At 39.9% G+C, this 13,570-nt stretch overlaps 1 protein-coding gene across 5 annotated transcripts in view; it reads left to right on the forward strand.

The window, feature by feature from the left end:
• LMO1 (LIM domain only 1) overlaps positions 1 to 13,570 on the forward strand; it is a 280,507-nt gene that overhangs the window by 168,483 nt on the left and 98,454 nt on the right. For 2 of the 5 annotated variants that reach the window (XM_074917919.1, XM_074917920.1), the window contains one exon: positions 1,420 to 1,561. The exons of the other annotated variants lie outside the window; for them this stretch is intronic. The gene's annotated coding sequence lies outside the window, so the exon portion shown is untranslated. The remainder of the gene's footprint in view (positions 1 to 1,419; positions 1,562 to 13,570) is intronic. 5 annotated transcript variants of the gene reach the window in all.

A 13,570-nucleotide genomic window follows, 5' to 3' on the forward strand; every position in this document is an offset into this window, starting at 1 on the left:
AAGCAAAGTGAAATTTTCATGTAAACATCTTCAAATATTTTTATGACCCATCAGCTTGAGTTTTATAAGTCAATGTATGAGTGAATACACAAAGTTTCCCTCTTTGTTTGCATATCTGCCTCTACTGAGTTTTAAATGTTCATGCTATGTGGACAAAATCCAACTCTACATCTGTTTATGGCATATGTAGGCAGCATCATCTCCAAGATTTTTTTTCATGTCTACTTGAGCTCTAGCTTTGTGAAAAAGAACTTGCAAGACCTGAGCTAGCTTCCCTGTACCCTAATTCTGACTGTTAATTTTCCATAGAGACTTGGGATCCTCTGGATATCTTGCCATTTCACGTTCAAAAAGGACATCAGAAAAACTAAAACTATCCCCCTCCTAAGCTAACAGTCACACAAGACACCTTTCCCACCAGTGATGGCCCAGGTGACAATTATGCCCAATGCCCCTCTGACCACAGTGATGTGATTTTCCAACCTATAGCTCTGGAGACTTAAACTCACAGAATAAAGCCAATGTCCTGGAAAAAAATAGTAGAAAAGTGCACCAGTACAGGCTGTTGAGTAACATAGGTTGGCATTAATGAGTCTGCTAGTTCTCTACCAGCTTCACTAGCTTCACAGGGAATCCTGGATAAACCCTACAAGCCTCTCATAGAACGGCATTTCCTTCAGCATAATTTCAGCATTTAGTCTACAAAATGTATGGATCTGTCTACCCCAAGTGTCTACCCTGGGTCTTATCTCTCTACAGTTTGAACTGATACTTTAACACAAAAATTTTACCCTGATTTCTTTTACCCCTGGTATGGACAGAATGGAGCTGTTACACAAGGCCAGGCCTTGCTAACCAATTTGATTATTTCTGTTACTGATTAGGGAAGAAAAGGAGTGCAGGAAAGGGAAAATGTTTTTTGTTTTAAAATATTTGTGCGATACAGCATTTGACAAGTGACAGAGCACTACAGCCTTCATGATGTAAAATAGAGATTTAGCAGGCCCAAAAAATTTGTGGGAACAAGCTGATTTTGATCCAGATGTTTGAAAAATGATCATTATGTTTCATTCTTATAAGGTTGAAGTGCTTTCATGGGATATAAAGGGTTTGGCTGAAAGGAAGCACTGGGACTATATCCTAAAGAGTTGCTTTGATATCGTTAGATATTTTCATTTGTTGGAATTTTTGCTTCGTCTGAAATTTTGACTGTTTGTTCTGATGTGGGACTTTCCTGAGGAATTAAAGCCATGGCCTTTGATCTGCTCCAATGATATGGGTTGTGATTCACAGGGGCACTGATGGCAATAAACAAAGCAATTCCCTTTCCTGTGCATTGGAAGAAGCTTTACCGTTGCACTGGCTTTTTAAATGCCCTCATTCTGTGTGTGTGTACGTATACATTTTATATGTTTGCAGTGTATCTGACTTGATTCTGCACATTCACAACAATCTGCTGCTACTAATGACTCCCTGTGCTGTGTTAGTGATACCTGCCAAGTAATTCAGGATCCTTCCCCTGTGAGCACGCATACCTGATGGAAAGTACCTAAGACTGCAGGTAATAAAAAAACCTGTTTTATTAAGCTGAAATATAAATATGTGTTTGTGTGGTGATCCCAGCATATTCCAATATGCTGGCAACTGGGGGGAGTGAAAGCGCTACAGGGGGGCAGTGGAAACAGAGTTCTTCCTGAAGTGCTTGAGACAATATTTTAAACATCTCCCCTTTGTGATATGTATTATTATTAAGGTGCTAGTTGCAAATTTTGTAGTCTTGCCTGATATTTCTAACACCTTGATGAATACTATGACAAATGTAAATAGCATTTCAGTAACACAAGTTTCAAGTTTGTATTAAAAGGGAACAAGGCCCTCAATAAGGCATAGCTCTTGCTAGGTGCGTGCTGTAAAACCTCATTTGAGACTGTGCCTATACTCAGGAGCTTAGAGCCCAAACAGATGAGAAGGATTTCTGTCTTCATTTTTTACAAATGAGAAACTGAGGCAAACGAGTCATGAAATGCCATGTCCGGATTGCATGGAGACAGTGTAATAGAGCCAGAAAATGTATCGTGCTATCTTCCTGTCAAAGAGATGTGTTACTTCCCTGACCTTACTATTCTGGAAACCTTGCGTGAGGTGAGTAGCCTTTCAAGAGTGGGATGCCAGACTGTATTTCTTTTTCCCAAAATAAATATGTCCGTGCCACTAGAAGCTCACCAGTAATCAGGAAATATTGCTTTCCAGAGAGACGAGATGCTTATCAGGTGGCAGTGCTGCACGTCTGCATGGGGTGGCTGGGGACGGGGATGGAGTACGAGAGGAGAGGGTGGGCAGGCAGCAGCTCCTGCCCTGCACGGAGCTCATTTTTGGGCACTGCTAATCCCCTGTGCCATCACCCCTGAGCACCAGCCAAAACTCACCTGCCTGCCATCTCCAGTGCTGCTTGTGCCTGTTTTAAGCCATGCTATCTATCACTGCTAGCAAGCAGGGAAATGGTTGTATTCACAGTATTGCTTGAATTAAGCACAGGTAATGATCTCTCCGAAAAAAAAAAATAAGCAGACTTAGGTTGAATTTACCACAGGAAGAAATAAAAAATAAATGCAAGTAGAGGGGAAATGAAAAATGTGCAAGAAATAAAGCAGTAACAATTAAATGAAGTGACAAAAATGCCAGGTTTAGCTGGAGGAAGCCTTATCTGAAGCAATATCCAAGTGTTGACCGTAATCTCATCAACACCCAGACCCTAATGCTGGCACCATCCCCACAGTGTGGCTGAACCTTGTTGGACACAGGCTACAGCTTGGCCAGAGCAGCCTCTCTGCTGGTAATAAAATGCTCCACAAGGTAATTCAGACATTCTGAGAAGCTTAATTTACGATTTTGCAAAAATTGCCACTCTCTTCTGGGTTTGAAACTAACTTGAGAGGATTTAAGCTGAGTGTTAGTAATGTCACTTCTGTGGCAAAGCCATAACCATGAAGGAAAACAGAAATAGGAAATAATGAGGAAAATTCTGTGTAAAGCAGGAGAATCCTCCAGGTGCACTGGTAAGAGCATATTTTATTAGACATGATTATTTTCTGTGCTGTTTATTCAATCACAGCATCGTCTCCATCCTCCTTTTCCTCAGCTCCTCTGCAGTCACTATTACTTCACATCATGCCCAATAGAAATAGATACATATTTATTCACCCTGACCCAAAAAGTAAGTTTATGTCATCTGTATCAATTTGTTCTTGTTCGATGTGTTATACCAAAATTCAGATTCAGCAAACAAGCAGTGTACCAACTCCAGCAAATAGTGGTTTTGTTCAGTCACAAATCTGTCATTCATGCTGACCTAGTCATTTGCCCTGCTGGCTGGCACAGCAGCAAATATGGCCCTTTTGTTACAGACCTTACCAAGGAATACCTTCTGTTCTCTTTTTTTTCTTTCCTTACATCCACTGCTTCCTTCTTTCTTTTGGGTTCTGTGCCGGGTTTTCCACCTCTTGGTGGAATCCTTTCTTTAAAGGTTCTACTTTCTTATGGGACCCTTGGTCGTCTCCATCTATATCCTCATCCACATAGGATTCCCACAAATTGCTTAGACTTCATTTCTTGGTTCCTCTTGCTTTTTTCCTATTCTTTTAGCACTTACCTGTTCACATACGCTCCGTCTTTGTCCTTTTTATACAAACATATCTCAAAGATGATGACGCACAGTACTTGACCCACAACATCTTTATTTAGTTTCAATTCAACAGTTCTTCCTAATGAAAGCAACCTCAAAACATTTGCTACTTCTTTCACACCATTTTGGGGGGGGTATGTTCTCTTGGCAAGACACATCTTTTTGACTCACCCTATTTCTTTACACCTCTTTCAAATCAAGTTAGTGTATTTTTTGCCCTTAAGATTACCAGTTTCTCTTTGTCCGCTCATTCCACCTGAACTCTGATTACTGATGAAATCTGCAAGTAAACTATGCTGGACTACAGGACATCTGTGTTACCAGACGCACGTATTAGATTCTGTTCCTTTGCAAGTTATACTTAAAAATGTAATCCCATTCTACTTAAGAGGTCTTTAGACACCGTGCCAAATAATGATTACATTACATTACAATTACGTATCTGCACTTTGAAGAAAATGCTACGTCTGTTGTGACACTGTTTTCATCCACTCTCATGGTTTTTATTCCCTAAGAAAGTAAAAGATCAGAATGCTTCTATTAACCTTGTTCTCCTAAATGTTTGAGTAGTTAAATTTTGGGTCATTATATTGATTCACAAGGTAACAAGTAAATTCCTTGGTTGGTAAGTATCTGCCAGTTGACTAGGCTTTATCCGATTCCATCTTGCGCCTGCAGCAGCATAACATTTCCATTGCAGTCAGCTTATGGGTGCAAATGATCACATCTGCATCTTGATTTATTCCTTACTAGTTGGAAATATGCAGTGTCAAGTATTCAGTGAATTTTGCTGGGTCCTAATGAGGATTCAGTGTAACAGGATTTTCTCCAGCTTCAGTTTGTAGAAGAGTTTTTCTGCATATCTGTCTTTTCAAATCAAAAAAGATACAATGTGCTGGTATATAGTATGTTTTACTTCCAATAAAGTTTTAGTCTATGCTAAAGAAAATGAGAACTGTGCACTTCAGTCCTACCACTTATACCACCGTGGTATTGACAAGAAGTAGAAAAAGATGGCTGGGAAGCTACGGACTAACTCCTGGGTCTGGCTGAGAAGATGGGAAGAGGGGTTTTTAAGGCCTGTTAACTCTTTGAACCAGAAGATCAGTAAAAACCAAAGAATTTAGGGCTCCAAAAGGCTGTCCTGATTTTCTCAATGCACAACAATCTGCGTATATAACTGGTTTGGCAGTCCAGCATTACTAGAACATATAGTTTTCTTCACAAAATCCTTTCTTTTCTGATTTACATGCATTAGAGAGGAAGTGAATAGCACCCTTTTTTATGGCACTGAAAGGCACTGTCTAGATTGATAGGAACCGCAGCAGCCTTCATGGATAACAGGGATTTTTTGTGATGGCAGAGTGTCTGTCCCTGACCACATTATTCACTCATCCAGGCGTTTGTCAGTCCAGGTGTTTCAGAACTGGTCCTGCTGCTTGTTTCAGAGTGAGGTGCCAAGAGGTGCAGTTGCCATTATGAAAAGATATCCACTCGGTTGCTGAGTTAAAACCAGATTGTCACTGATTTAAAATTCTGATATCGCTGTCCATCATACTAAAATGTGATAATAGTTCCTGTAAAGTTAGTAATCCTCTGCTTATGCAGTGTTATGTAGTAATACTCCTGACCAGTGTAAGCATGGAGATTTGGTTATTATGTAGAAGAGTTATAATAAGAAATATGACTGCAAAAGCAAAGCAGTCAGTTGAAATTGGTCTATAATTAAATGCTTAGAAAATTCTGTGCTTAGCTCATTTTAAAATCAAGTGCTTCTTTGTAGCAATTTCCTTTCTTTAATTACAATTTCCTGTCTAGTTTGACATTTACAATGCAATCTTGGGGGACATGTTTGTGATTTATTATTCTTGCTCCTATCAGGATATCACTCGGCAGAAATGAGTTTATAAAATAAGAGCTCAAATTATTATGGCCTTTGACCAATAAAGCAGGCTCATAATTTCAGGCCTGAGAAAAGATTAACATTTTTGACAATCAAATGCAGAATTACCAGTAGGTGACAATTCTGAAAACTATTTCAATTTTCTGAAACATTGTACAATTTTAATAAGGAATGTATAACTGGCTATATATCGGAGCACAGGCTTAAGAGTAAAAAGAGCAATAGTGAATTGTAAAGCAAACCTGAAAGAAAGACTTTAACATCTAACATTATTTAGCCTCCTCTGAATGAAAGTGAAACTGCTAAATCAACATTACTTGAAAATCACCTAATGAAAGAGATATAAAAGCTCAGATAAGTTCACAGCAATGTACTCTCTCTTTTCTTTAGCATTCCTGAGTCCACAGGCTAATTCTTCCAGAGGAGCTGGGGAAAATTTCTCTGTTTGTTTTTTTCAAATCTTACTGAACAAATTTTCTTCTTGGTTATTAATTGTCTGTTGGGGTCTCTCATTTAGAGAAACAGATGCCCCTGCTAAACTGCATATTACATGATCTATTCTGCTGTCACTGCTTTTCCAATGACTTTCTTTGTCCCTGATTCAGGAAAATGTCATTGTTCAGGACAACACAGAAGTCAAAATGAATTCTCCATGACTTATGCACATGTTCAAAGTTAAATGTGAACTTGTCTGTAACACAAAATAGGCATCCTGCCTTGCGCTTTGTGAGGAGTGGGTTCTTAAAATCTCTATCCAAAGTGGTAGGTGTGTTTTTAGTGTTAATTTGATGTAATGTCAAAATGGATGGCCTATAAAATTATATTGAAGGAGAGAGAAATGGTATTGGCAGGGAAGAAAATCTGTATCTTTGGAGATCTTTAAAACAGCTCGTGTACACATTGCTGGGAGGTGCAAATGCTTAGCACCTCTCAAAGTCAGGCTGCTTTTATTTAGATGCCAGCATATAGAGTTAAGAGCCTATTTTTAAGTACTGTGAATTAAAATCATTATTTTAAAGAATCTGTCCTCCCTCATGCCCAAGAAGATGAAAAAACATGGTATTAGTTACTTCATTTTACTAAGGCAAAAGCGAGAAAGTGGCACGGCTCTGACTCTAGGTAGTTCCTGGGTTAACGACAGTGCTAGGAGTCCTGCTGCAGTGTTTCAGAGCTTCTGGTGCCCAGCTCAGCTGTGTGCACTGTACTCCTTAGCTACAAGCACACAAAATTTCTGTCCTTCCAAAGCACTCTCAGGGTCAACAGCATCCCATAGGATGTCTTTTACTTCAGTGGTGGGTTAAGTAAATGCTCAAACATCTTTCTCTGGGTCGCCTATCTCCAGTTTAATGTAGTATTCAGTGTGGGGAGAAAGCAAAATGGAAGTCGGATACGTCCATGAAGATGTAATGAGATCTACACTGCTGCCCTGAGCAGGGTCTGTGAGACCTTGCAGGAACGAGGGGATGCTGTCTTCCCAGAAACAAGGCCCAAAACAAGTCCATGGACCATTTAAAATATATAGCTCAGAGGTGGGGAAGAGGAAGGATAAGTCTATGGAAGCGCACTTATTTGCTTAGAAATATAGCTGAGTAGATCTAAAAAGTAACACGGTGTCTGGAGTCAATACTTGCTAGAAAGAAGAGGAGGAGAGAAAAGTTGAGTGAGTAATGAGACCAGCATATCTTCGTCATCCACTGTCAGAACAGATTTGGGTTTTGATGGCTGGATATGTCTGACTTCGGACTGCGACCATTAATGGTGACTAGAGAGCCATTTTGTGCAACTTCTTCCATTGCTTAATTATTTTTCTTACAGAGTCACCTTTGGAGGAAAAAGTGTTTATTAACCTGTCATCTCTGCAGTTTGAGCTTAAGATAGAAGATAATCAAGAATGCCATTATTATCTAGTCTGGAAAGGCACACATTATGAACTCAAATATCTTCTGGCTATAAAAAGGCTTTATGCAATCATAAAACTGCAGGGTTTACATAGGAACTGCACATGCCAGTATGCATCCACAGAAACTCTCCATTCAGTCAAAATCGGAGACATAATAGGTCATGCTGTGTCATGTCACTTTCCTAAACTTCGAGAAAAGTTTTCCCTATTGAGTAGGGTCCAGTTCAGAAATCGCCAGTGTGTTCTAATTCAGCTTGAATTCCTAAATCAAAACAATTAAACCACCTTTCCAAAATCTTCTCCCTTTTCTTTGAGGATTATAATATAGTCTTTAATTCTGGGCTGAGTGAACTCCCATACAGAAAGAAAAACACACTTACGAGACAAAGCTCCTCAGCTGATGTGAATCAGCAGAGCTTCACAGGTGTCAATGAAATCATGCTAGTTTATACATTCTGATTACTTGGCCCTTAACATAACAAGACTTTCCCAGAGCTGTGTGTTTTGATTCTGCTAAATCTTTCAATCCACATATGGATAATATATATATATTTTACTTACACACAGATGTTTTAGTCCCTGGACAGAAACAGTCATTTGGGTGCTGGCAGAATTCCTCTGTGCTAATGTTTTTCTTTCTAAAGTCATACCAGTTACAGTTTCAGGCACAACCAGTGACAAATACAGCAGTGCAGCTTTGCTTGGGAACATATCACGAACTGAGAGAAAAAAGGAAAACCACTTTGCTGAATTATAATTTCCCTTGGCGTCACCACTGTAACAAGTCTGCCACAGATAAATGTGTAATAATTCTGTTGTCCCGAGCCATAACTGGCAATTCTGTGGTCATAGCAAAATCTTCCACTTGACTTCGCTGCAGTTGTAGGTTTCCCAATAGACTGAATTAATAAATATTTGTAGGCTTCTCTGCCATTCTTACCAACTGCCTTTTATCTAGCATCTAGAGTTTCTGCTACAGAAAAAGAAATGGTACAAATACCTCAAGGTATTGATTCTTTTTTGGTATCAATGTTCCCTTGTCTGTGGACAACAAATGTAAAAACAGTCTGGTGGGAATTCTGCTGTTGTTTTAAACTTAGACTAGGATGCCTTCAGCAACTGTGATATATTAGGAGAACAAGATTTTCAACATGAGGTACTTTAAAAATCCTCTCCTAAATTCTTTATACACATACTTATTTGTAAATGGCTTTGTTTCCCAGAATATGAAGCAACCAGAACTCCTCAGTGTTTTCACTTGGACCTTTGGGATTAGACCTCCTCTCCTGAGTATTGCTTTATAAACTCATATGGAGGCACACTCTGTGATCTGAAGAACTTGGGCTTTGCTTGTGTTCTTAACAGTGGAACTAGTCACATTGTCTAGCCTGGACACAACGTCGACTAATTTTGCCTCCTGAAGAGAATCAAAGCATTATCATCCATTACCCTCCAAGAGTGCCTTTTGGGTGTTAGCCCAAATAAAGAGAAGGTCCTTTTCTCCTATGGATCACACATGAAGGGTATCTCATCTGGCTCTCCTTGAAATGCATAGGCGTTCTGTCATTAAGTCAACAGTAAGCTCACAGTTCATGATCTGTAATGTACTTCTTATTTGTTCAACCCGAGCACTGCTTTTGGTGTTTTCCAGATAAGCAGAAAGTTCAAGAGGGACCCTGATCCCAGCCTCCAAAGTGTTTTCCATGGATGTAATTCCAACAACTTCTGATTCTACACCAGTTGGAGTTCAGAACTCGGCTCAGTATCCTTGCTCCTGCATTTCAACTCTGCTCAGCAGTGAAAAAATGCAGGAGAGAGACTGGTGTGGAGCAAACAGCAGCACTATTGGCCTGTGAATTTTTTCACGTTTTGCTGTTTCCTAATGTTTGTTTGGATTTCACATACTGCCCAGGCAAAATTAATTGCCTGCACATTTCTGAAAATTTAGTCCAATGATCTCTTCTTCTATTTCCTGGACTATGTATGCTTTTGGCTGCCAAAAATAACTCTGAGACAGGTTACATGGAAGCTGGGATTATCCATGGAAAGTAATAGTAGTACTCTCATGCACGAAGAATGAGCAGGCTGCCGATTGTAATATGTTTAAAGGGTCAACAGAAATCTATAAGTGGTCAAGAAACAAGACAAACATCAGCCACCAGTCTGATGGGAAAAGCAACATCCATTAAGTCCATTAAATTTAACATTGAAATCAATGTTTAAACCACAAGAAGTAATTAGTGTAATTCATATTACAGACCTTTGGATTTTTGAAACCAGGTTTAATTATATTGAAAAATGACAGCTTTATTTTCCCTCTATGGGTAGGTTACTACCATGTTCCCGATACTTTTATTAGGGCTGGGTGCTGATATCAGGTTTTTAATGACATTAAGCAAAGTAGTGTTTCGTCCATTTGAGGAACAATAAATCAAGTTAGATTCTTTTTGAATGGAGACAACACAGATCAAGTGGCTTTTAAATCATTTTCCTTTATCACTGTGAGGTAGAGCTGTTCACTTGAAACAGCAGCCCATGAAAAAAAAGTTGCAGTGTAGAGTGATATTTGGATTCCCTGGCTCCCTTTCCCTGCATCAATGGACAATTCATGAGCTACTGCTAAGCTCTGGAAAGGTATCTCTATAATCCTTTGCCAATACAAACTCCACATAACTTTTACAAGGTCTTTCATTATCAGTCTCAGTTTTGAAGAAAGATGAAGTGATAGTGTATCTTCTGAACTTAAAACATTTTAGTCTTGTGGAAGGTGTTGACAAGGATAGTAAATGTGGCTGTGAGGATGCATGTACATAATGTTAATTTTCAGAGTATTTTCATCAGTGATTTTGAGGAAGATAAGATGTTTATCTTATTTTTATCTTCTTGATGTGCTTCCACACTCCTTACTTGTCTCTGCTTTTTCAAGCCCCATTCATTTGCTGCTTCTGTTTAATTGGAGATCTTTATGGGCTACATTTTTGCAAAGCTATTAGAAAAGCTCCTGGAAAAACAGTGATGGCTTCTCTTTCAGCTTCCATTAACACAAAAAGGCTGTGTGGGTATGCAAATAATTGATGTTAAAATTAGTACCTCTTGCTCTGAGACTATTCCTGGTTCTACCCTGTATTTGGGGTGGAGAAGGGAGTTTCATATTACTGAGCAATGGGCCTCCTTCCTCATCATGCACATGCAGAGAAATAGGAATGTAAATGTTCAGCCTCAGCCTGAGTTTATAACTGAGTGTACTGAAACCACAAGCATGCCCTGATTCTGCTTCTGTGTACCTGCTGAGCAACCCAAAGTGTCTGAGTACAGGAGTGCGTGACTGAAGATTGTGTAGAAAACCATCATGGAGTGCGTAACTACTTGGCTTATCTTGGTGTGTGGTCATTCATTTAAACTGATAACAAAAGTAAAGTAAAACCCACTGACTTTAGGTAGCTTTAAACTGTTTGAAAATATGATATGAAAACCCCAGCTTCTCTCTACATCAGGGAAAATAAATTTCAAGAGATGCAAAATATGCGATACTTCCTCATGGACGTCACAAGGCCTTGGATCTCACTGTTCCCTTCCTGCTGTGGAGGCCTACATTATTTACCATTGCAGTCACAGCGATATTTACAGGTTTGTCTTCACCCTGGTGCAGGTTAAGGATATGAGTGGAGCAGCGAGACCCCAGGAGAATGCTCTGTGAGATCTTCTAAAGCAAAAGATGAAGCTTCCAAGTAAGAACCCAGGAAATATAATAGGTATTACTGCAAAGAAGGGTGATGAGCCATACGCAGGAATGACACCATCATCAAGCCATAATGATGTTGATGCAGAAGATAAAGGAAAGTAGTGGAATGGTAGAAAGAAAGGGGGGGAGGTGTGGTATGATTTGAATGATGGGATTGTTTTGTCAACTCTTTTGGTGAAAAACTTGTTTAAGCTGGTAGAGAAGGAAGCTCAGTATCTAGACTGAACACTTCTGGGGCGCTCTGTACCAACAGGTGACTGTTATGAAAACAGGAATTCTTTGTACCACTCAGGAGCATTTTGCTGACGGTGAGAATTATGCAGGTACAAGATCTCTTTACGGAGCATGGGAAAATGTCTGTGTGTGAAAAGCAAGAGGGAAGGAGAAGATTCCAGACTCTGCAGAGATTCCCGGCATAGATTACTCTTTGGGCATGTTGATACTGTATGGGTAGATATACACTCATCCTGCCCATGTTATTCACTAAAAAAAATCCTTCTCAGGAGGGATTATTAGCTCAGGCTTGATGCCAATGCAATCACATGGCTTCTGTCAGATTGGAGCGTGGGCAGAGCTTGCTCATGGCTGTTTGCAATATGTGGTGTAAACATACCCAAAGAGTAATAGCAGGTGGTAGCAGAGGAGGTGGGTAGAAAGGAAGGCTTGGAACAAAAGATGTTAAGCTTCATTTGGTGTATGATGAGCCAAATTCATCATTGGTGTAACACCCTGAAGTCAGTGGAGTTACAATAATAAAATTAGTCCAAAGAATCATATCTGTCCCTGGCACTCTGTGCAATGCCTTTGATCTGATGAGGTATATGTCATGGCAACATCTTGCCTGCTGAACTCACAACATGATGCCTCCAGGGTGAAACATCGGAAAAAAACCTCAGAATGGCACTGGGAAGTCATGAGCTAAGTTTTAAATGTACATTTCAGTCTGAAATCCTGGCAGAGTTTTCTTTTCTTCCTGAATATTTACCCCAAATGGTAACAATATAATGAAATCTTTGGCCACACATTCAGTGCTCAAAATGGGATTAATTTCTTTCTGTTTGGCTAGTACAAATAACTGCACATGAAGAGCTTACGCAATAGCAGAGGGGGTTATTTTGTCTTGGCAATGGTTTTGTCTGGAGCGATGGAAGAAGCTAAGGTAATATGAATATTGTATTTAGCTTTCTCCATCTACAGAAGAAAAGCCAGTGTTTCATTTGGCACTCTCTACTTATTAAAGTGTTCTTTTGCATTGCTTCCCAGCTTCAGCTTTGCAACTCCTGAGCAGGCCAAAAACAATTCCTCTCACCTCACTCCTACTTTCTTAAAAAAAAAAAAAAAAGCTAAGAAAAAGCCAACACAAAACACAGAAATACAAACTGAATATTCCTAAGAACAAAGTACATTCTTCTCTCTTATTATTCAGTAAATGCATTCAGAGGCTATATTAGTTAAACCAGATCCTCAGCTGGTTTAAGTTTACCCAGCTTGAATGAGTTCAGTGAAATTGTCTCAATTTACAGCAGCTGAGAATCTGGCCCTCATTAGTAGAGGGTTTAAACAATATAGGATCAGCCAGCTTTCAGGACTGTGTCTTATCTGAACAACTGAGGTTAGTGGTTTAGGAGGCTGAAATGACTGACCATCAGAAATGACAATTTGTAAGTGCTCAGGGACTTGTCTGCTAAGCAGTTACAGCTTAGGGCTTTTACCCTTTGGGCTGCCCAAAAGCTTATTTTTGGTGTTATTCCATAAGAGGTATAAGCTATTGTCTGTCTCTGTCCTGTTCCGCCCTGATGCCTACTTGTGCTGTGGCAAGGCGGGGATGTTGCGGGTGGCAGCTTTGTTGTGTGAAATGTTCCCTGGGCTTGACATACTATACCCGCGGGGACAGACCCATGCTTGGCACCAGTGCTGCTTGCACGTCTGTGGCAAAACAGCTTTGTGAGGCCTGAGGCAGAGCTCCTGTAGAAGTAAGGATTATACAGGTATGTGTGTGTGCCCTCTGTGCGTTCCTCTCTACTAGTTCCTGAACCAGTTGTACAGCCTCAACAAAACTGTATGAGGGGGAGGTCTCAAAGTTATTTAACTTCTGCAATTGTGTGGAAAAACACGGAACCAAAGGAAGAAGGAGGCAAAATTCAAATGTACTCACACATAGAGACATGGAAGAGGATTGTTATCCCTTCTGCTTGATAATGGCTGGCTCAGCACATGTAGGTAAGCAGGTAGATAACTAAACCAGCTACCAATTATGCTGTCTTTCTCTAGCTGGCAAAAGCAGCCAGGGGATATGTGAAGAACTGGAGTGTTCTGGGGCTACAGAGGCCAGGGGAAAGAGCT

This window comes from Athene noctua, chromosome 14, assembly GCF_965140245.1.
Source record: "Athene noctua chromosome 14, bAthNoc1.hap1.1, whole genome shotgun sequence".
Lineage (NCBI taxonomy): Eukaryota > Metazoa > Chordata > Aves > Strigiformes > Strigidae > Athene > Athene noctua.